At 43.0% G+C, this 19,055-nt stretch overlaps 1 pseudogene; it reads left to right on the forward strand.

The window, feature by feature from the left end:
- The first annotated feature begins 308 nt into the window (after positions 1 to 308).
- The window catches only part of LOC133575018 (uncharacterized), a 49,823-nt pseudogene continuing 31,076 nt past the window's right edge, over positions 309 to 19,055 (forward strand).

The raw sequence follows: 19,055 nt of genomic DNA on the forward strand, positions 1-19,055 counted from the left end.
GGAAATTGGATAATATTGCTATGATATGAAAAGGGGTAGGATTAAATACGCTCTGCTTCTACCTACTCCTTTTCGGACGTGCTGTAATGAAACAACTGGAAATATGTCATGCATTACATTGTATCGTATGCATGTTCCAAATAAACTGAACTCAATTGTAATGGGCCACAGAAAATAAGAAATGAATACAATGGGACTTGATAGAGTTGCAATATGTAAAATGGACAGAGGGGGCAGCAAAACGCCACAGTCGACTCAACCTAACCTGGAAGCACAACCACAACAAGCCGAAGAAGAACGAAAAAAAAAAAGGGGGCAACCGCGTCGCTTCCGCAAAAGGAGAGGCGGCAAAATGCCGGATAATAGCGGAAGGACGAAATAATGTAAATAGTTTGTTCAAAGTGCTGCTGAGGGAACAAATGGCAGCATCTGCGGACAACGTATTAAAACACGTTTGACGGGAAAATGGCCTCGTACGACGAACAACTTATTCGAGCAGGAGAAGAGAACGCCATACGACGTCGACGACTGGAAGCCGACAATAAGCGACGAGGTATATTTTCATATTTACAAGGCAAATATAGTTAAGTTATTGTTACGTTTAAACATATATTACATACATACGTAAATTATACCTGTATACATAAGTATTAAATAATTCACTAACATTCGTGCGGAAACGAAGCGAAGAGGAGCGCGTTGCATCATGGGAGAATAGTCGGTCGACTATAAACATCAACAATGTTACATAGTGTCGACTCAATGATACTTATAGCAATCATTGTGTTTCAGTTAGTTGTTTACATTTGCCACCAGACCAGTGTTGGGAAAAGTACTTTTGAAAAGTGAATTAGAGTTATTAGTCATTTCCCTAAAAGGTAATTGAATTAGAATAGAAAGTACTTTATTGATCCCTGGGGGAAATTCAGAATTACGAACAGAGAAAAGAGAATGCCTGAAATGAGGGATATATATATATATATATATATATATATATATATATATATATATATATATATATATATATATCAGTGACGTGCGGTGAGGTTCATGACTGGTAAGGCACTGACTTCATCACAGTCAGATTTACAAACATATGAACCCTAAAGAGTATCTTATTCACCATTTGATTGGCAGCAGTTAACGGGTTATGTTTAAAAGCTCATACCAGCATTCTTCCCTTCTTGGCACTCAGCATCAAGGGTTGGAGTTGGGGGTTAAATCACCAACAATTATTCCCGGGCGCGGCACCGCTGCTGCCCACTGCTCCCCTCACATCCCAAGGGGTGATCAAGGGGATGGGTCAAATGCAGAGGACAAATTTCATTACACCTAGTGTGTGTGTGACAATCATTGGTACTTTAACTAAACTTTAACTTTACACATACAAACTGTAGCACACAAAAAAGCACATTTAAAAAAAAAAAACGTTATTATGGTCTTGCCTTTACTTATAAGTGCGGGAACAGTGGTGTTGGTGTTGGAGGAGTTGTGAATGAATGAAATATGAAATCCGTGCTGCAGTCTGCAGGTGTACCTAATGTTGTGTCCCTGCAGTCGTTCACGGCTCCTCCGGCGCGAGCAGTGTTGTTTTTGCACTTTTTGGCTTCTTGTTAAGTGACTTTTTTTGGGTGGACTCAGTCTTGCATGTGGAGGGTTTGGGTGTGTGCTTTGGTTGGTGTGGCGCTCCCGTCGGGGGGTGCAGTCTGCGGCGGAGGTGCATTAACCGGCACCAGGAGGCGGGATTACGCGAGCCTCACACAGTGCGTCTTCGCAGCAGTTTTATGATTGCTCAGCACAAGAAATACGTTACACACATACAGTTGTTGACAAAATACACTGTACATTATATACCTCAGCTAATTAAACTATGGAAATGTATAATATAATTCATATAGCAATACGGTCTCACTACACAGCAGGCCAGCAGTTAGCCGAGTCCGCAATCCATGGTGAGGCACAATTGAGTGACGTGCCTCAACTGGCTGCTGATCACCGCAAGTCTCTTCTCAGTATTTGAATGGCAAATGTGAAAATTCAGCGATTTTGAATAAAAATAATCTAAAACTGGTGACGGTAAATGGAAAATAACTTTATAGTATAATCAGTGGATACATATAACAATTTAATTAATTTTGTTTCTTTTTACATTTTTTTTCTTTCCATGTTTGTGATCGCATGTCACTGCTATATATATATATATATATATATATATATATATATATATATATATATATATATATATATATATATATATATATATGTATATATATATTAGGGCTGCAACAACTAATCGATTAAAATTGATTATAAAAATAGTTGGCGATTAATTTAGTCATCGATTCGTTGGATCTATGCTATGCGCATGCGCAGAGGCAATTATTTTTTTAAATTAATTTTTATTTTATTTTATTTTTTTATAAACCTTTATTTATAAACTGCAACATGTACAAACAGCTGAGAAACAATAATCAAAATAAGTATTGTGCCAGTATGCTGTTTTTTTTTCAATAAAATACTGGAAAGGATAGAAATGTAGTTTGTCTCTTTTATCCAATTATTAATCGAAGTAATAATCGACAGATTAATCGATTATCAAATATTAATCGTTAGTTGCAGCCCTATTTTATATATATATATATATATATATATATATATATATATATATATATATATATATATATATATATATATGTATCCCTCATTTCAGGCATTCTCTTTGTTAATTAAAATACAGTGGTCCCTTGTTTATCGCGTCTAATTGCTTCCAGGCCTGACAGTGATTAACAAATGCTTGCAAAGTGGGATTATTATTAATAAATCGACTCTTTTTAGTTAGAGCATAAAACAAACTATTAATAACCTTCCAGGGTTGGAATTGGGAGTTAAATCACCAAAATGATTCCTGAGCCCTCAAGTTAAATCCCATGGACTTGGAAGGGTATCTTAAACATTTTTTTTTTTCAACTTCAGTTGTTTTTAATTGTTCAACTTCAGGTCTATCTGTCAATATAAAGGAATTGAGTTTTTTTTTATGTTTTATGCCCTTTTTTTTGGTCAAAAACCCTGTTGTTTTTTTGGCGAAAACACAAAATATTATGCAATATTTTCACCAAAAAAAGATTTTCAAAGTGGAATATGTGATGTAAAGTAATTGGAGCCTTAGATAGGTCGATAATTAAACCTATTAGTATTTTTACCATTGTAATTGAAAAAGGTCAATAACTTTTAATCATCCCACATAAGCATATGCAAAACAGTGCAATACTTTTTCATAATATGGCCACTACTGCCTAGTTTCTCTTGTTATATTCTTATTTTACTGTTATATTTGTATTCTCATTGTTGCTTTTTATTTTATTCTTATTTTAATATTTTTCTATTTTGTTTCCATTTATACCCCCATTATTTCCTATTTATTTTCCGTACACTGCTGCTGGAATTTTAATTTTCCTGAGGGAACTCTCCTGAAGGAATCAATAAAGTACTATCTATCTATCTATCTATCTATCTATCTAAGTAAACAAACATAAAAAATAAATTGCGCTTCAATAAATATTGAACATCTTGGAATGCAGTTTTTCCCCGCTTGGAGAAACTGGTTCAGATGTTGATGGGCCAACGTGCCAATTTTTGCGTTGATTACCAATTTGCGTATTCACAACACGAGTTTGCCTGTTTAGCCAGAAAATGAATCAATAAATAAATGTATACCGTATTTTCCGCACCATAAGCCGCCCTGGGTTATAAGCCGCGCCTTCAATGAACGGCATATTTCAAAACTTTGTCCACCTATAAGACGCCCCGTGTTATAAGCCGCATCTAACTGCGCTAAAGGGAATGTCAAAAAAACAGTCAGATAGGTCAGTCAAACTTTAATAATATATTCAAAACCAGCGTGATGTGGGCGCGCATGGAGTCGTATATCAACATGGACGGAGCTGCGTGAAAAAAGCCACCCGGCCTCTTCGCGTAAACTTCCCTTAACCACTCGCTCATCTTTTCTTCATCCATCCATCCCTTCGAGTTAGCTTTTATGATGACGCCGGCTGGAAAGGTCTCTTTTGGCAAGGTCTTCCTTTTGAATATCACCATGGGTGGACGTTTCTGGCCATTAGCATGGCAAGCTAGAACCACAGTGAAGGGTGACTTCTCATTCCCTGTAGTGCGAATATTCACCGTACGTGCTCCCGTTGTATCCACAGTGCGGTTCACAGGAATATCAAAAGTCAGTGGAACCTCGTCCATGTTGATAATGTTCTCTGGCCGGATCTTTTTTTCAGCTATCTTGTTTTTACAATATGCACGGAAAGTAGCCAGCTTTTCTTGAAAGTCTTTAGGCAGTTGCTGTGAAATAGTAGTCCGTGTGCGGATGGAGAGATTGCGTCTTTTCATGAACCGGAAACCTGTCGCTTAGTAGGAGCCATTTTGTGGTCTTTACAGATGTAAACACACAAAGGAAATGAAACGTAATATCCGCGCGCTTCTTCTTCTTCTACGGGGGCGGGTGGTTGCTTACAGTAGAAGAAGAAGCACTTCCTGTTCTATGGGGGCGGGTGCTTACCTTGGCGGTTGCTTGCCGTAGAAGAAGAAGCACTTCCTCTTCTACGGGGAAAAAAGATGGCGGCTGTTTACCGTAGTTGCGAGACCTAAACTTTATGAAAATGAATCTTAATATTAATCCATATATAAAGCGCACCGGGTTATAAGCCGCACTGTCAGCTTTTGAGTAAATTTGTGGTTTTTAGGTGCGGCTAATAGTGCGGAAAATACGGTACATAATCAACCTTTGCTTTTGTTAATACAAATTCCACAATAATTCTGAGTGTGTCCTAGCAGACGTCCAGCAGCGGATTGGACGCCAAGGAAAATGTCTTTCTTGGCCGCAGGAGGATCCACAGCCACCCCACATTAAAGAGGATGAGGGGGAACTTTGGCTCACTCGGGAGGGAGAACGTCTTCTTGGGCTGGACGAGGCCGATCTGACTATTGTCTCTGTGAAGAACGAAAACGACAAAGACGAATCGCAAGCAGACAGCTTCTTCGCTCCGCAATCAAATAGTGGCAACACAACACCTGAGGATGAAGACAGGGGCAACACCCAAGAACCGTTAGGCAGCGATACGGACCATGAAGGCGATATGAGGAGCGACGCCAACAACAAACCCTCTAAAAAGGAGACGGGTAAAGAAAGTTTTAGCTGCTCGGTTTGTGCTAAAGTCTTTTCTTACAATAGCGCTTTGACTCGACACATGAGAACACACACAGGGGAAAAACCCTTCAGTTGTTCAGTTTGTGGAGACAAGTTCTCTCTAAAGGGCAATATGATCAAGCACAGGAGAACACACACTGAAGAAAAACCTTTCAGTTGTTCGTTTTGCGGTAAAGGATTCTTCCACAAGGCCAACATGCTGTCCCACACCAGAACGCACACAGGAGAAAAACCTTTCCGCTGCTCGGTTTGCGGCGACACGTTTGCTCACAAGGCTTCTCTGACGGCGCACACCGTAACGCACACGGGGGAAAAGCCCTTCACGTGCTCCATCTGCGGCGAGAGCTTTTCCTACCTCAGCAACTTGAAGTCCCACATGCGGAAGCACACGGGGGAGCGACCCTACAGCTGCTCAGTTTGCGGCAAGCGGTTCTCGCACAAGGTGAACATGGTGTCGCACATGAGGACGCACACCGGGGAAAAGCCTTTCGCTTGCACGATTTGCCACGAAAGCTATTCTTACAAGCGCAGTCTGAATAATCACATGCGGACACACGCTGGAGGAAACCCTTTGGTTGCGCGATTTGTGCTAAGTGTAAAGGATTAAATCCATATTAGTGTTTTGCTCTTTTTCTGATGCTACCATATCAATCAATGTTTATTCAATTAGCCCTAAATCACAAGTGTCTCAATGGGCTGCACAAGCCACAACGACATCCTCGGTTCAGAGCCCATATAAGGGCAAGGAAAAACTCACAACCCAGTGGGATGTCAAATGTGAAGGACTATGAGAAACCTTGGAGAGGACCGCAGATGTGGGTGACCCGCCCACCCTCTAGGGGAGACCAGATGCAATGGACGTCGAGTGGGTCTAGCACAGGGGTCGGCAACCCGCGGCTCCGGAGCCGCATGCGGCTCTTTGATCACTCTGATGCGGCTCAGCAGCTTACTTGCTGAACCCCCCAATTTTCCCGTGAGACTTCCGGATTTCAGTGCCTCTCGCAGAAAACTCCCGGGATTAATATTCACCGATTTTCACCCTTACGGCTATAATAAGGGCGTGCCATGATGGTACAACATTTGGCGCCCTCTAAGATCTGTATTAACAGCGTGTCAGCCCAACACTTGTTATACAATATACATCTTCTGCTTGCACACGTACTTGACGGCAAGGCATACTTGGTCAACAGCCACACAGGTTACACTGACGGTGGTCATATAAAACAACTTTAACACTCTTACTAATAATGCGCCACACTTTGAACCAAAACCAAACAAGAATGACAAACACATTTCGGGAGAACATCTGCACCTTAACACAACATAAACACAACAGAACAAACACCCAGAATCCCATGCAGCCCTGACTCTTCCGGGCTACATTATACACCCCTGCTACCACCAAACCCCGGCCCCACCCCCCTCTCTCTGTGCGTCGGTTGAGGTGGGCGGGGTTTGGTAGGGGGGGGGTGTAATGTATCCCGGAAGAGTTAGGGCTGCATGGGATTCTGGGTATTTGTCCTGTTGTGTTTATGTTGTGTTACGGTGCAGATGTTCTCCCGAAATGTGTTTGTCATTCTTGTTTGGTGTGGGTTCACAGTGTGGCGCATTATTAGTAAGAGTGTTAAAGGTTTTTTTTATACCGCCACCGTCAGTGTGAGCTGTGTGGTTGTTGACCAAGTATGCCTTGCTGTTACCTACTTAGCAAGATACAACGTGTGGCTGATCAGGCACGCTGACAGTAGTGGGTGCTATATGCTGTACCATCACAGCACGTATGACGCTGACAAGCGCCATTCATGTAAAACCCGCGTGCCGCACCAGCTTTCAAAGTCCCCATAAAGGCGTGGGCAGCGTGTCTGAGACCCCTGGTTATGCATAGCACAAAGCAAAAAAAAAACTTTGTATGCAGTGTTATTTCATTTAAAAGGTTGCCGACCCCTGGTCTAGCATAATATTGTGAAAGTCCAGTCCATAGTGGATCTAACATAATAGTGAGAGTTCAGTCCATAGTAGATCTAACATAATAGTGAGAGTCCAGTCCATAGTGGAGCTAACATAATAGTGAGAGTCCAGTCCATAGTGGATCCAACATAATAGTAAGAGTCCAGTCCATAGTGGGGCCAGCAGGAGACCACCCCGAGCGGAGACGGGTCAGCAGCGCAGAGATGTCCCCAACCGATGCACAGGCGAGCGGTCCACCCCGGGTCCCGACTCTGGACAGTCAGCACTTCATCCATGGCCACCGGACCTGTGACCCCCTCCCCATCCATAAGGGAGAGGGGGGCAGATGGTGTAATGGTTAGCACTCTGGACTCTGAATCCAGCGATCCGAGTTCAAATCTCGGCGGGACCTGAGTTATTTTACCATGAATTGATTTACGTGGACCCCGACTTAAAAAAGTTGAAAAACTTATTGGGGTGTTACCATTTAGCGGTCAATTGTACGGAATATGTACGGTACTGTGCAATCTACTAATAAAAGTCTCAATCAATCAATCAATCAAAGTCGGGCTCAGCAACACACACCTTCATTTATGTATGTCAGGTGCAAACACTGATGACATCCATACTTGCCAACCCTCCCGAATTTTCCGGGAGACTCCCGAAATCCAGCGCCTCTCCCGAAAACCTCCCGGGACAAATATTCTCCTGAAAATCTCCCGATTTTCAACCTGAGCTGGAGGGGGCGTGGCCTCCATGCGGACCTGAGTGAGGACAGCCTTTTTTCATGACGGGAGGACAACAGGGTGACAAGAACTAAATCATCCAGACTAGAGACAAATTGTATTATTATGTTTATCTTACCTAAAAATAAATATTTTTATTAATTTAAAAAAAATAAAAATAAATACATTTTTACTATATTTTCCTAAAAACATCAAAATTAATTGTATTTTTATTTGTATTTTTTCTGACTCCTTATTACATCCAGCCATAGAATTAAAATAAACATATTTGAAATAATTAATTTTAAATTATCATAATAATTCATTTAAAATGACCATATTTAATTATTAAAATAATTGCTTGTTTATCAACAACTTTAGCATTTTATTCATTACATTTTGAAGCTCTCAGAAGCCAAGTTATGTTATATTCCTTAAGATTTATTTATGCAAGTTTGAAGTATCAATTATCTAAACACAGTTTTGTTTGCATATTTTCAGGATGTATATATATATATATATATATATGGGTGGGGGGCGTGGTTAAGAGGGGAGGAGTATATTGACAGCTAGAATTAACCAAGTCAAGTATTTCATACATATATATATATATATATATATATATATATGTATGAAATACTTGACTTGGTGAATTCTAGCTGTCAATATACTCCTCCCCTCTTAACCACACCCTCCACCCCCCACCTCCCGAAATCAAATGTCTCAAGGTTGGCAAGTATGATGACATCTATTAATCAGACAAGAAGCAAGGAATCAATCAGAGACAGACTTCAATCTAGCTCATGAGGAGAACGCATGGAGCCGGACCCTTAGTCAAAGTCTCGACCTACGCTCTAAGGTCCAGCTCTTGCGTCACTCTTTTTATTCAGGAGTTCCACAGTCAACAATACTAAGGCCGCCTCTCAAAGGAGTGGTCACATATTTTATGCAAAGCAGGTCCAGGACGCACGATACGTGACAGAATGTTCTGGGGGCCTTGTGATTTCGCCCCGTCACCGCTTCGTCTGCCTGTTGGAATCTTATCTTGTTGAGGTCCTTGAAGTCTCTGCCTCGTCCGCGTGCCGTCGTTCCCATCTTCGCTGAGGTCGGTTGAATTCCTTGGCTGTTAGCGGGCTCAAACAAAGATAACATCTATGGCTGAGGCCACCCCTCAGACAAGAAGTATTTGTCCTTGCTTACATTAGAAAAAGTCCAACTTTAGCACAATAGCTAAATAACTTACTTTAAAGGGGAACATTATCACAATTTCAGAAGGGTTAAAACCATTAAAAATCAGTTCCCAGTGGCTTAATATATTTTTCGAAGTTTTTTTAAAAATTTTACCCATCACGCAATATCCCTAAAAAAAGCTTCAAAATGCCTGATTTCAACCATCGTTATATACCCCCGTCCATTTTCCTGTGACGTCACATAGTGAAGCCAACACACACAAACATGGCGGAAAGAACAGCAAGCTATAGCGACATTAGCTCGGATTCAGACTCGGATTTCAGCGGCTTAAGCGATTCAACAGATTACGCATGTATTGAAACGGATGGTTGTAGTGTGGAGGCAGGTAGCGAAAACGAAATTGAAGAAGAAACTGAAGCTATTGAGACATATCGGTTTGAACCGTATGCAAGCGAAACCGACAAAAACGACACGACAGCCAGCGACACGGGAGTAAGCGAGGACGAATTCGGCGATCGCCTTCTAACCAACGATTGGTATGTGTTTGTTTGGCATTAAAGGAAACTAACAACTATGAACTAGGTTTACAGCATATGAAATACATTTGGCAACAACATGCACTTTGAGAGTGCAGACAGCCCAATTTTCATGAAGTAATATACTCTGTAGACATACCCTCATCCGCGCTCTTTTCCTGAAAGCTGATCTGTCCAGTTTTGGAGTTGATGTCAGCAGGCCAAGGAAGCTAGGGTCGATATTCTTCTCTTGATCATCTTCGGTGGCATAAGGGACGGTGTGAGCCAAGACATCCAGGGGGTTTAGCTCGCTCGTCTGCGGGAACAAACTGCCGCCATTGCTTGCCGTGCTACCGAGGTCCTTTGTCCCTGAATTGCTCACACACTCCGGCAGATTCAATGGGGGTCTGGCGGCAGATTTCTTTGACTTTATCGTTGGAAATGCATCTGCTTTGAGTGTCGCAGGATATCCACACATTCTTGCCATCTCTGTCGTAGCATAGCTTTCGTCGGTAAAGTGTGCGGAACAAACGTCCAATTTCTTGGCACTTTCGCGTCTGTGGGCCACTGGTGCAACTTGAATCCGTCCCTGTTCGTGTTGTTACACCCTCCGACAACACACCGACGAGGCTTGATGTCTCCAAGGTACGTAAAACAGTCGAAAAAACGGAAAATAACAGAGCTGATTTGACTCGGTGTTTGAGAAAATGGCGGATTGCTTCCCGATGTGACGTCATCGCTCCGAGAGCGAATATTAGAAAGGCGTTTAATTCGCCAAAATTCACCCATTTAGAGTTCGGAAATCGGTTAAAAAAATATATGGTCTTTTTTCTGCAACATCAAGGTATATATTGACGCTTACATAGGTCTGGTGATTGTCATGACTTGGTCCTGGGTGTATGCTTTTCCGGGATGCAACGGAAAGTTGGCTCGGGCGAGACGGGAATTTAAGTACATTTTTATTTAAAGACTATAACTACAAAAACAAAAGGAAGTAAACAAAAGGAAGTAAACAAAAGGCGCGCACAATGGCGGAGAACAAACTATGAAACCAAAAAGACTATAAACATGGAACAAAAACTTACTTGGCTTGGACAAAAATAGTAGCATGAAGGATGGACATGGAAAGAAGTGTCAGGAATGGACAGAGCATAAATGTGAGGTCGTCGGAACGACAAACTGAAAAGAATGAACTTAAATACTATGGACATGATTAGTGAAAGCAGGTGCGTACCTCAAAACGTGAAACAGGTGCGTGACGTGACAGGTGACAACTAATGGGTTGCTATGGTGATAAACAAGAGTGCACAATGAATCCAAACGTGGAACAGGTGAAACTAATGGGTAATCATGGAAACAAGACGAGGGAGTGAAAAGCCAGAAACTAAACAAAACATGACTAAGACAAAACATGATTACACAGACATGACAGAACCCCCCACTTACGGACAGATCCCAGATGTCCAAGAAAAAACTCAACAAGAGTCATGGGAGGGCGGGAGGGGGACATGGCGGTGGGTCGCCAGCCCAAGTGGCCCCGAATCCACCGAGGCAAAGTCAAGTGGCGGCGGCGAGTGGAACGCCGCTGCAGCAGGCGAGGCGGGCGCCCAGGGATTGGCCACATTCGTGGCCGACTGGGAGGTGGGCGCACTTGGCGTGGCGGGCGACCAGGTAGCGGCCATATCCGTAGCCGACGAGGAGGCAGGCGCGTCGTCATCGTGGCAGGCGTGGCTTGGCGTGGTGAGTCAGGCGGCGAAGCTCGGCGTGGGTCTTGAGCTGGTTTGACTCGGTGTTTGAGAAAATGGCGGATTGCTTCCCGATTTGACGTCATCGCTCCGAGAGCGAATATTAGAAAGGCGTTTAATTCGCCAAAATGCACCCATTTAGAGTTCGGAAATCGGTTAAAAAAATATATGGTCTTTTTTCTGCAACATCAAGGTATATATTGACGCTTACATAGGCCTGGTGATAATGTTCCCCTTTAAGCATACTAAAGTTAGTGTGATAATATATACATAATTATTCTAACAATGTACACTGAAAATTAGGGGACACAACAACAGAATGCATATAATCTATAAACAAAATTACATTTTCAAAATAATCATTTAAGTACAGTCCAGATGATGTCCAGGTCGGTTGTTTGCGTCTTCAATACCGCCCCAAGATGGCGTCAATGTGACGTCGCTGGTGCGGCAAACTAAACCTTCCGTCGTAGAAGAAGAAACGGGCGGAAGTTAGCAAGGGAACCTGGAGCAAAGCGCCTGGTTGAGCGACGCAAAGATGTCTTTTCAAGACTTTGTAAGGGAGCGTTTGATGGTAGCCGCCAATGAAATATTCGACATGTTTGAAAGAACTATTGCGTCCTACCAGGAGGAACTTTCTCGAACGAGAGAGGAGAACGAGCGACAACGACGTCAACTGGACGCTGTTATCAAGACTGAAACTGAGCTACCCAGCAAAGGTTATTTGACATGTTCTCTATCCAGTACGTTTATGACATTACTTGTATTATTAACAATAGAACCTTCGAGGTCGAATCCAATCTCCCCCGGACGCTTGTCCACTTCCGATTTATTTATACTAATTTCTCCATAGAGATGAACGGGGGGGAAAAATAGTCTGTTCTAGGGTCAAACTCTTGCTATCGTACATGCTTTATTATTTAGGCAAAATTATCGCAGGGACGCTTTAAGGTAGGGGTGTTTAACTCATTTTAGCTCAGGGGCCACATGGAGGGAAATCTGTGCACACGCGGGCCAAACTATTCAAATCATGTTATTAAAGCTAAAAAAAAAAAAAAAGCTTCAACTTCAGATTGTTTTCTTTGTTTTACTTTGGCCAAAAATAGAACAAACACATTCTGAAAATATTACAATAAAAATATGGGGGAAAAATACAGGCAGCGGTAAAGTTAGATCATCCATCCATCCATCCATCTTCTTCCGCTTATCCGAGGTCCGGTGGCGGGGGCAGCAGCCTAAGCAGGGAAGCCCAGACTTCCCTCTCCCCAGCCGGTTCGTCCAGCTCTTCCTGTGGGACCCCGAGGCGTTCCCAGGCCAGCCGGGAGACATAGTCTTCCCAACGTGTCCTGGGTCTTCCCCGCGGCCTCCTACCGGTCGGACGTGCCCGAAACACCTCCCTAGGGAGGCGTTCGGGTGGCATCCTGACCAGATGCCCGAACCACCTCATCTGGCTCCTCTCGATGTGGAGGAGCAGCGGCTTTACTTTGAGCTCGTCCCGGATGGCAGAGCTTCTCACCCTATCTCTAAGGGAGAGCCCCGCTACCCGGCGGAGAAAACTCATTTCAGCCGCTTGTACCCGTGATCTTGTCCTTTCGGTCATGACCCAAAGCTCATGACCATAGGTGAGGATGGGAACGTAGATCGACCGGTAAATTGAGAGCTTTGCCTTCCGGCTCAGCTCCTTCTTCACCACAACGGATCGATACAGCGTCCGCATTACTGAAGACGCGGCACCGATCCGCCTGTCGATCTCACGATCCACTCTTCCCTCACTCGTGAACAAGACTCCGAGGTACTTGAACTCCTCCACGTGGGGCAAGATCTCCTCCCCAACCCAGAGATGGCACTCCACCCTTTTCCGGGCGAGAACCATGGACTCAGACTTGGAGGTGCTGATTCTCATCCCAGTCGCTTCACACTCGGCTGCGAACCGATCCACCTCGCGCACTAGCTCAGGCTCCTTCCCCCCCAGCGAGGTGACGTTCCACGTCCCAAGAGCTAGCTTCTGTAGCCGAGGATCGGACCGCCAAGTGCCCTGCCTTCGGCTTCCGCCCAGCTCACAATGCACCCGACCTCTATGGCCCCTGCTATGGGTGGTGAGCCCATTGGAGGGGGGACCCACGTTGCCTCTTCGGGCTGTGCCCGGCCGGGCCCCATGGGGACAGGCCCGGCCACCAGGCGCTCGCCATCGTGCCCCACCTCCGGGCCTGGCTCCAGAGGGGGGCCCCGGTGACCCGCGTCCGGGCGAGGGAAATCTGGGTTCCTTGTCAGTGTTATTCATAGAGATCTTCGAGCTGCTCTTTGTCTGATCCCTCACCTAGGACCAGTTTGCCTTGGGAGACCCTACCAGGGGGCATAGAAGCCCCCGGACAACATAGCTCCTAGGATCATTGGGACACGCAAACTCCTCTACCACGTTAAGGTGGCAGCTCAGAGAGGAGAAGTTAGATCAGACCTGGGCAAATTGAGGCCAGTTAAGCTTTTCAATCTGGCCCGCCGGACATTACCAAATATTTTTTTTAAATCTTTAAGATGGAAAGTGTAGCTGCCATTATGATGTGCACTCATGTTTTCTAATGACCGTAAGTCTTCAACTATACAAAGTATTTCAATGGTTGAAATCTGCGCTTTTGCATGATATACTAGTTACTATGGTCATCTAATTAGTTACTACGGGTGTGGGGAAAAATCGATTCGAATTCGAATCGCGATTCTCACGTTGTGCGATTCAGAATCGATTCTCTTTTTTTTTTTAATTGATTTATTTATTTATTTTTTAATATTTTTTTTATTTATTTATTTATTTTTTTCTTAATTAATCAATCCAACAAAACAATACACAGCAATGCCATAACAATGCAATCCAATTCCAAAACCAAACCCGACCCAGAACTGCAATAAACAGAGCAATTGAGAGGACACACAAACACGACACAGAACAATCCAAAAGTAGTGAAACAAAAATGAATATTATCAACAACAGTATCAATATTAGTTATAATTTCAACATAGCAGTGATTAAAATTCCCTCATTGACATTATCATTAGAAATGTATAAAAAAATAAATAAAAAAAGAACAATAGTGTCACAGTGGCTTACACTTGCATCGCATCTCATAAGCTTGACAACACACTGTGTCCAATATTTTCACAAAGATAAAATAAGTCATATTTTTGGTTCATTTAATAGTCAAAACAAATTTACATTATTGCAATCAGTTGATAAAACATTGTCCTTTACAATTATAAAAGCTTTTTACAAAAATCTACTACTCTGCTTGCATGTCAGCAGACTGGGGTAGATCCTGCTGAAATCCTATGTATTGAATGAATAGAGAATCCTTTTAAATCGGGAAAAAAATCGTGTTGAATTGAAAAAAAAAGCAAATTTTAATCGAATCGTGGTACACCCAAAGACTCACAGCCCTATTAGTTACTATGGTAATCTAATTAGTTACTATGGTAATCTAAGTCATAACAGCTCAGACGAGGCACTAAGCAGTGTGGGTGGGAAGCGTTTCCACAGAGTGTTTCAATCAGGGGATTTTTACAACAAAGTTCTAAAGCTTAGTGATGTATTAGATATATCAGATTGTAGGTGTTGTTGTTTTTTTACCCTTCGTGTTCATATTTCGCTGTGTTTGTTGCAGTTTTGTTGCGCTTCACTTGATTGTAAAATATGTCGATCGAGAGGGGGTGTGACGTTCATATTTTGTCAATATTCAGTGTTTTATCGTTCATAGAAAAATTCAGTTTTTTAAGGCCGTCTGTCATAACGTTTTTAGTATTCAATCCAACATTATTGTGAGGTTTTGTATTAGTGTTCCTAAAAATAGATATGCCGGCCCCCAGACACATTTTATTCTCTAAATTTGGGCCCCTGAGTCAAACTAATTGCCCAGGCCTGGTTTAGATCCATGAATGTGAATGAATTATAACTGAATAAATGTACATATTAGAGATGCGCGGTTTGCGGGCACAACCGCGGAGTCCGCGGATTATCCGCGGATCGGGCGGATGAAATTAAAAAAATTAGATTTTATCCGCGGGTCGGGTCGGGTCGGGCGGTTGAAATTTAAAAAAAATTAGATTTTAAATAGATTCAGGCGGGTTGCAGTTAAACCAATTCGGAAATATATATACATAGTTAAATGTTGTTACCCACATACGAAAAACGAGCAGGCACCTGCAGCATATGCCACAACAGAAAAAAAAAAAAAAAGAGATGGACACTTTTACGGAGCGGAGAAGGGACGCCTCGCCGGGGTCCGGGACCGAGGCCCCTTCCCCCGAGAGGGCCCCACCGGGAGCCGTAGCTGAGGCGATCCGCGAGAAGGGCCCGGCGCACGTCCAGGGTCACCACCGCACCGACACCCCGCCTTCGCCGCGGCCGGCGTCACGCGCAGCAGGTAAGCAGCTTACCTGCCCGCCACCACCGTGGCCGTGGGCTCGTAACAGGGGTCACTCCGCGCGCTCCGCCCGCGCAGCTTACCTGCCCGCCACCCCTGTTGCCGGGGACGCGTAACAGGGGTCACTCCGCGCGCAGTGCGCTCACGAAAGGGGTGGGGCTCACCCTGGTTGATATAGACAGCAGGACGGTGGCCATGGAAGTTGGAACCCGCTAAGGAGTGTGTAACAACCCACCTGCCGAATCAACTAGCCCTGAAAATGGATGGCGCTGGAGCGTCGGGCCCATACCCGGCCGTCGCCGGCAGCGAGACGCGCTTGGAGGTGCGCTCAGCGCGGCTCCCATATGATTGCGCACTGGTGTGCGTCTGGGTCGTGACAGCGTGGCACGCGAATGTCTGTGCTGCATTGGATCAGTCTCCTTTCTTTAACAGGCAAAAGCTTTATAACCTCACTAATGCCTTGCATCGTCTATATTAGATATATAACAACGGGCGGGTGCGGTTCTGATCAAATGTTACATCGGGTGGATGGCGGATGGATGACGACTTTCTGATGCGGTTGCGGATGAAATAATTGCCTATCCGCGCATCTCTAGTACATATGCAGTTTTCTTTTGTATTATTTTTTAATGAATTAAGTAACGTTTATGACAGGGGTCGGGAACCTTTTTGGCTGAGAGAGCCGTGAAAGCCAAATATTGTAAAATGTATTTCCGTGAGAGCCATATAATATGTTTTAACACTGAATACAACTGAATACGTGCATTTTTAAGTAAGACCAACATTTTTAGAGTATAATAAGTCTCTTATTCTTTTTAATAACACTGTTATTCTGAAGCTAACCAATAATAAATAAAATACTTCAATACTTCAAAACAAATGAATAGATTAAAATGCATGAGAATGTTTTATATTTTGAACGTTATTTTTAACACTGTGATTACCAGCGGAATTATTCAGTACTTATCCTGTTAAGTAATGTCAGTAGGGATGTCCCGATCTAGGTTTTTGCACTTCCGATCCGATACCGATATTGTTTTTGCACTTCCGATCCGATACCGATACTGACCGACACCGATACTGACCGATAATGGCCTATTTGAGCATGTATTAAAGTTTAAAGTTATTTAGCCTACTTAGTTGTCAGAATCATGTTGAAAAGGGTTTTAGTACTCTTGATAACAACTAGCCAGCTGAATTAGGTGAGTTTGAATAATACACAATGGTTGGTAACAAGAAACTGACCTGTTTATTCAAGGATAAACACAAAATAGACAAAATTATACATGACAAACAGAAATGGCATCATTGAAACAAGGGCTGGGCGATATGGCCTTTTTTTAATATTGCGATATTTTAAGGCCATATTGCGATACACGATATATATGTCGATATTTTGCCTTAGCCTTGAATGAACACTTGATGCATATAATCACAGCAGTATGATGATTCTATGTGTTTTGATTGATTGATTGAGACTTTTATTAGTAGGTTGCACAGTGAAGTACATATTCCGTACAATTGACCACTAAATGGTAACACCCCAATAAGTTTTTCAACTTGTTTGAGTCGGGGTCCACTTAAATTGATTCATGATGCAGATATATACTATCAGATATATACTATCATCATAATACAGTCATCACACAAGATAATCACATTGAATTATTTACATTATTTATAATCCAGGGTGTGGAGGGGGGCGCCGGATGTAAGTGTCAAAAAGACAGCCAAAAGAGTTTGATATGAAAATAAATCTAAAGTTAAAATATAGGGTAGAAATGCATCCATTTGCAGGAAATGTAGTCTTGATTTTCAACATTTTCTTTCAAGGCTTGCATGTCTACATTAAAACATTCTTCTTCATACTGCATTAATATATGCTACTTTTAAACTTTCATGCAGAGAAGGAAATCACAACTAAAAAAATCACAAATTTTTTCATACGGTGTTGATGTGGAAATTTTTGCCTCCGCATTTTGATGGTGTGGACGTGTGGCACCGAATGGAGATAAGCGTCTCGACAGACGTTATAATATTTGAACAATGATGACGAAAACTGTTTTCCCTGTCGTGTCCGTGTGTCGAAAATTGTTATGCGCTTATTTTTTTATTTGATTTTGTGCGTGGCATATAATTGCTATGCGCAGAGGACGTTTAAACAGTGCGCAATTGCACAAGCGCGCACCTTAGAGAGAACGTTGGTCACACGGCTGCGCTAGCATCACAGCTAACGTTAGCCATGCTGGTACCTCTCTGCTCGGGGAGGACGTATACGTATGTGACGTATGACGTGACAGTATGTGACGTGTGTAAGAAGGTGCGCTTGCTGTCTGTGAGAGGGAGACACAGAAAAGAGTGAGAAGAGCCTGTCGTGTAATGCCAGCAGCTAAAAGCAACTGCGTGAGAATCCACACCTGTGGATGTGTTGAAGGTGTGCTGGAAAATGCGGAACGGAAATTAGGTAGCAGCAGAAAAGTGGAATGTATTATTTAAATAGGTGCGTTGGAAAACACGGAGCGGAGTTTTTGTTTTTTTAACTGGATCTGGATCGGCATTTTCCCATGCCTTGCCGATACGCATTTTTTTGCAAATATCGGCGGCCAATCCGATCCAAATATCGGATCGGGACATCCCTAAATGTCAGCTAAGATTTATCTGAGAGCCAGATGCAGTCATCAAAAGAGCCACATCTGGCTCGAGAGCCATAGGTTCCCTACCCCTGGTTTATGACAACCTTTTTTCCAAAACACAATGTAGAGATATAACAGGATAATGCATACATGTATCATTTGTTTTCAAAACGGTTACAACAAAAAGTGGGACCCCCAAAAATGTACTGTGGGACAACATTTTTATGACTTGGTGGGGTCCCTGGGTTCTAATACTAATCAAATATCATCCCGGGGGGCCATAGATAATTCATTTGCAGGCTGGATCTGACCCGCGGGCCTTGACTTTGACACCCCCTGATCTAGCGTCAAAAAGCATATTAAATGTGGAAAAAATAAAGAAATAAAATACTCAAACTCACAATTTGTGGCGCCCATTCAACACCGTATAAGCCACTGGTACCGCTCATAGTCGGTTGATTCGAGTCAGTTCATCGCCGGGACAGCTCAGTTAGCTTCCGAGGTTGGCCGACATCGTCTCACGAGATGTAGTTTCTCTTTAAATATCCTTCTTGAAAATGGCCTTGCAAATATATATCTGCCACCCAATCAACGATTTGTTCTCCTTCTTTGCGGGTTAAAAAAGTGAGTATCGGTGATTTCTCTGCCAGCCTGGTACGGCTACGGTGCAACACTTCCTGT

This window comes from Nerophis lumbriciformis, linkage group LG03, assembly GCF_033978685.3.
Source record: "Nerophis lumbriciformis linkage group LG03, RoL_Nlum_v2.1, whole genome shotgun sequence".
Taxonomy (NCBI): Eukaryota; Metazoa; Chordata; class Actinopteri; order Syngnathiformes; family Syngnathidae; genus Nerophis; species Nerophis lumbriciformis.